This window comes from Cebus imitator, unplaced genomic scaffold (genome assembly GCF_001604975.1).
Source record: "Cebus imitator isolate Cc_AM_T3 unplaced genomic scaffold, Cebus_imitator-1.0 Scaffold156, whole genome shotgun sequence".
Classification (NCBI taxonomy): Eukaryota; Metazoa; Chordata; class Mammalia; order Primates; family Cebidae; genus Cebus; species Cebus imitator.
Genome location: NW_016107471.1, coordinates 216223 through 222292, shown reverse-complemented (window position 1 = coordinate 222292; position 6070 = coordinate 216223). Strand labels below are relative to the sequence as shown.

General features: G+C 39.8%; 2 pseudogenes; both read right to left on the bottom strand.

Annotated features, from left to right (window-relative positions):
- Positions 1-2349: 2349 nt before the first annotated feature.
- On the bottom strand, positions 2350-3002 carry LOC108314543 (annotated as a pseudogene).
- Positions 2964-4623, bottom strand: LOC108314541 (annotated as a pseudogene).
- Between the last annotated feature and the right edge of the window lie 1447 nt (positions 4624-6070).

The window sequence follows — 6070 nt, the reverse complement described above, 5'->3', positions numbered from 1 at the left end:
CACCAGTCTCCTCAGTGTCTAATCTGTAGTCCAGAAAAAAAGTAAATTGGATAACAATGAAATAGAAAATTATTAACAACTCTGTGATCCAGAAGTCTGTAAACCCAAGTATGTAGCACTATGTCCAAGTTCTTAAGCATTTTCCAACGTTAGCTGCCCAATTCCAGGATACAGTACAGCTATTATTTCCTTCATTTTACAGATAAATAGTAAACTAAGGCTGGGTAATATTTTTCGGTTTTTTTGAGACGAACTCTCTCCCTGTCACCAGGCTGCAGTGCAGTGGTGTGATCTTGGTTCACTGCAACCTCTGCCTCCCAGGTTCAAGCAATTCTCCTGCCTCAGCCTCCCAAGTAGCTGGGATTACAGGCACATGCCACCAAACCTGGCTAATTTTTGTGTTTTTAGTAGAGACAGGTTTTCACCATGTTGGCCAGGTTGCTGTCAATCTCTTGACCACGTCATCCACCTGTCTCAGCCTCCCAGAATGCTGGGATCACAGGGGTGAGCCACCGTGCCTGTCAATTTAATATTTTTCTAAAAGCCTCCTTAGAGATTCACTTGCAGTTGTTAAAAAAGAAAGAAAGAGGCCGGGCGCGGTGGCTCAAGCCTGTAATCCCAGCACTTTGGGAGGCCGAGGTGGGTGGATCACGAGGTCAAGAGATCGAGACCATCCTGGTCAGCACGGCGAAACCCCGTCTCTACTAAAAATTCAGAAAATTAGCTGGGCATGGTGGCGCGTGCCTGTAATCCCAGCTACTCGGGAGGCTGAGGCAGGAGAATTGCTTGAACCCAGGAGGCGGAGGTTGCGGTGAGCCGAGATCGCGCCATTGCACTCCAGTCTGGGTAACAAGAGCCAAACTCCATCTCAAAAAAAAAAAAAAAAAAGAAATAAAGAAAGAAAGAAATCCCATGTAAAATTTATCCAGTTTCCTCTCATGATAACATTTTGCAAAATTATAGTATAATATCACAACCAGGATATTGACATTAATACAGTCAAGATACAGAACAATTCCAACACCACAAGAGTCCCTGTTTCCCGTTTAGAGCTGCACACATTTCACTCCTACCTTGACTCTCTCCTTAGCCCCTGAGAACCTCTAATTTGTTCTCCATTTCTGTGATTTTTGTCGTTTTGAGAATGTTATGTAAATAGAATCATTTGTATGTAAACTTTCAGGATTTATTTTTTCATTAAGCATAATTCTCTGAAGATTCATCGGTTTTTTGTATGTATCAAGAATGCATTCCTTTTTATTGTTGTTGATTATTTCATGGTGTAGATGTGCCACAGATTTTTAAACATTCACCCACTGAAGGATTGAAGGACATCTAAATTGTTTTCAGGTGTTAGTTTGTTTGCATGTTTGTTTTTGAGACAAGGTCTCACTCTGTTGTCCAGTCTGGAGTGCAGTGGCACAATCTCAGCTCACTGCAACTTCCACCTACAGGGCTCAAGCCAGCCTCCTTCCATAGCCTCCTGAGTAGCTGGGACCACAGGCGTGCCCCACCACACTTGGCTAATTTTTGTATTTTTTTGTAGAGACGAGGGTTCACCATGTTGCCCAAGCTGGTTTCCAACTCCTGAGCTCAAGAGATCCACCTACTTCAATCTCCCACTTATCCAAAGTGCTGGGATTACAGGCATGAGCCACTGCACACAGCCCTTATTTTCAACTCTTATAAATAAAGCTGCTATAAACATCTGTGTACAGCTTTTTATGTGAATATAAATTTTTATTTCTTTGGGATAAATGCCCAGGAGTACAATTGCTGGGTCATTGTGTGGTTGCATGTTTAGGGTTTTTTTCTAAATTTTATAGATATATAATAGTTGCACATATTTTATAGGGTAGAAGTAATATTTTGATATAAGCATTAAATGTGTAATGATCAAATCAGGTTAACTGAGATATCAACTTGAACATTTATCATTTCTTTGTGTTAGGGACATTCCAATTCCACTCTGCTATTGTGAAATATACAATAAATTACTGTTAACTATGGTCACTTTATTGTGCTACCAAACATTATATCTTATTTCTTCTATCTATATTTTTGTGCCCATTAACCAATCCCTCTTTATCGTCCTCTCTCCACTTCTGGTATCCTTCCTAGCCTCTGGTAATGCTCATTCTACCCTGTATCTTCATGAGATCAACACATTTAGCTCCCACGTATAAGTGAGAACATGTGATATTTGTCTTGCTGTGCCTGGCTTATTTCACGTGACATAATGCCCTCCAGTTCCATCCATATTGTTGCAAATAACAGAATTTCACTTTTTTTTGTGGCTGAATAATATTGTATTGTATATATGTACATTTTCTTTGTCTATTTATCCATTGATGGATACTTAGGTTGATTCCATATGTTGGCTACTGTGAATAGTGCTGCAATAAACATGGGAGTACAAATACTTCTTCAATATACTGATTTCCTTTTATATGGATCCTATACCCAGCTTAGGATTGCTAGGTCATCAGATAGTTCTATTTTTAGTTGTGTGTGTGTGTGTGTGTGTCTGTGTGTGTGTGTGTGTCTGTGTGTGTGAAAGCCAGCTGAGTCTTTACTGCTTTGGGGGCAGGGGGCTCAGGAGCTCTTGGTGGAACGGGTCTGCTTCCTCTTCATCACAGGCTTCTGGCTGCGCAGGTAGCACTGGCCCTGCGGATGGCTGCCATGTGCAGGTCAGGGCGGTACTTGCTTTTGCGGATTATGTGTCTGATGTGGCTAAGCGTGGCTCGAACATTCTTATTGATGGTGGTCCACACATAGGAGGTGGCAGGGTTCCGCTGGCGGGATCTCCTCTTCGTGACCACCACACCTTTGCCGACGAGTGCTGGCTCTACCCCCACGGTCTTGTGGTGAATCAGACCCTGGTAGCGGAAGGAATTGTAGGCCTTCAAGTTACTGGGCTCCATGCTGTAGGTTTGCTTATTCCTTTTGATCATGAAACTGGAGCAGTTCTGCACAACCATCCATTACAGATGCGCAGACATGACAGCTACTCCCTTCGCAGCGGTAGCCTGAGACGAAAAGAGCATTTTTAGTTTTGTTTTTTTTTTTGAGAAGCCTCCATATTGTTCTCCATAGTGACTGTGCTAATTTACATTCCCACCAACAGTGTAGGAGAGGGTTCCACTTTCTCCCCATCTGCCCTAGCATTATTGCCTGGCTTTTTTATAAAAGTCATTTTAACTGGGCTGAGATCATATCTCATAGTTTTGATTTGCATTTCTCTTATGATTGGTGATGTTGAGGATTTTTTAATATACCCGTTGGCCATTTGTATGTCTTCTTTTGAGATATGTCTATTCATATCTTTTGCCCATTTTCAATTTGGATTCTTTTTTGTGTTGAGTTGTCTGAGCTCCTTATATTTTCTGGTTATTAATCCCATGTCAGATAGGTAGTTTGCAAATAATTTCTCCCATTCTGTGGGTTGTCTCTTCATTTTGTTTATTGTTTCCTTTGCTGTGCAGAGGTCTGCACATCTTTCCAGACCTCTGGGCTCACCTCTTGGGAAAGGGCATCCTGTGGTTGTGCCCACAGGATGCAAGCCTTCATAATGTTCTCATGTACAAAGAAGGCCTTTGTACAGGGGTCTCCTCTGGCTCACTGGGAGGTCTCTCTGCAGTAGGTCCTGTGTACAAGATAGAGGCTTGATGAGTCTGAGGCCACTTCTTAAGAGTGCTGAAAAAGTGGGCTGCTTTGATTTTTAGAGGCCCAAGATACCAGTACTTGCTAACTTTGATGCCAGCATCTCTGAAGGATCCCCATCAAAGGCTGGTCATCGCAAACACAGGCAGTTCCTTTCACCCTTGATCTGCATGACCTCAAGTGGAACTGTCTCTCTTTTCACAGTGGCAGGTGTGGCATCAGTAATATGTTGGACTTTCTTTCCACTTTTGGCAAAGAGGGTATGAATCAAATTACTGGTCTCTCCCAGTGGGATAAATCCAATGGGAATGTTACTGAAGGTAGCCTCAACTGTTCATCGAAGAACTCCAGTAACAACCTCTTGCAGTGTCCCATCTCCTCCTGCAACAATGATCACATCTGTGTTTTCCATCAGTTCCAGGAGTTTCTTGGCTTGTCCCTCATAATCTTTCTTAACAATAGTCACATCCATGCCAGATAAATATAAAATTGGGGCAGCATGTTTTTTCAAATAAAGTCCTGGCTTTGCCTTTGCCAGCCTCAGGATTGAGAAAAACAGTTGCCTTCTTCACTTGTGCATTGCGAGGAATGAATAAGTTGATTGTCAAACACCTGAGCTTCTTGACAGGCTGCTGTCTTTAGTAGGTTATCACAGTGTTTTCCATAAAGCCAATGGCCTCCCCAGGTTAGCAGGCAGAGCCCGGCTGTAGTTTTCTTCCAATGATTTCAAAATGTTTTAAAGAACACCATCATCTAGAGATTTTCACAGCCGGTCCCACTCGTGACTCTCTGGGTCATGTTTTTAATCCACTCTGCCAATATCTGTCTTTTAGTTAGTATATTTAGACCATTTATATTCAATGTAATTATTGTTACCTGGAGGCATAAGTATGCCATTTCATTTTATTTTTCCTGTTTGTTCTATCCTTTTAATGTCTGTTTTTGTTTTTTGTTTTTTCTTTTTTTCAGTTTCTTCCTGTAGGTTACTTAACATTTTTTAGAATTCCATTTTTATTTATCTACAGTGCTTGATTGATTGATTGATTGAGATGGAGTCTCACTCTGTCACCAGGCTGGAGTGCAGTGGCACAATCTTGGCTCACTACTACCTTCGCCTTCCAGGTTCAAGCAATTCTCCTACCTCAGCCTCCCAAGTAGTTGGGAGTACAGGCGCCTACCACCATGCCCGGCTAATTTTTTGTATTTTTAGTAGAGATGAGGTTTCACTGTGTTAGCCAGGATGGTGTTGATCTCCTGACCTTGTGATCCGCCTGCTCCCAAAGTGCTGGGATTACAAACGTGACCCACTGCATCTGGCCTATCTACAGTGTTTTAAAATGAAAATCTTTATTTTTGTATTGGTTGCTCTAGGTATTACCATACATACATATAACTTATCTCAGTCTACTGGTGGTGTTATTTTACTACTTTGAGTGAAATGTAGAAATTTATCTCCCTTTATATTCTTTTACATATCCCCCATTTATATTACCTTAAATATTTTCTCTATGTGCGTTTAAAACCACATCATACAGTATTGTAATTTTTTTTAATTCAACCATCAAACATAATTTAGAAAACTCAAAGAGAAAAAAATCTATTATATTTACTCATATTTTTGCTTATCTTTCTTGTATTGTTCTTCTTTTCTGATATTCCAAGATTCCTTCTTTCATCATTTTCTTTTTGTTTAGAGCATTTTCATTGGCCATTTTTTAAGTGTAAGTCGGCTGGCAACAAGTTCTCTTAATATTCCTTCATCTGAGAATGTCTTTATTGTTTTTTCATTCCTGAAGGATATTTTTGCTGAATTCTGAGTTGATGATTCTTTGCTTTAACCACTTGAAAAATGTTGTAACGCTTCCTTCTGCTTCCATAATTTCTAATGAAAAATCCAGTTATTTGAATTGTTTATCCCCTAATAATGTGTGTAAACTGTCATTTTTTTCCTCATTGCTTTCAAGATTGTTTATCTTCAACTATTAGAAGTTTGATTATGATCTGTCGTGTTATATATTTCTTTAGGTTTATCACATTTGCTCAGTTTCTGGAATCTGTAGGTTTATGTCTTTTGTCAAACTTCAGAAGTTTTCAGTCTTTAAGTACCTCTTTATCATCTCCTCTGGCACTCTAATGACATAAAAGTTAGATCTTTTGTTATGGTTCCTTATGTTTCTAAGGCTATGTTCATTTTTGTTTTTCCCAGACTATTTTTAACTCTGTTGTTGAGATTGGGTAATTTCTATTGTTCTGTCTTCTGGTTTACTGATTCTTTGCTTTGTCTTCTCTATTTTGCTTTTTCGTTTTTATTCCAGTTATTATATTTTTTGCTCTAAAATTTCCTTTTGATTCTTCTTCATCTCTTCTGCTTTTTTACTGAGACTTTCTATTTGCTGAAATTCTATTT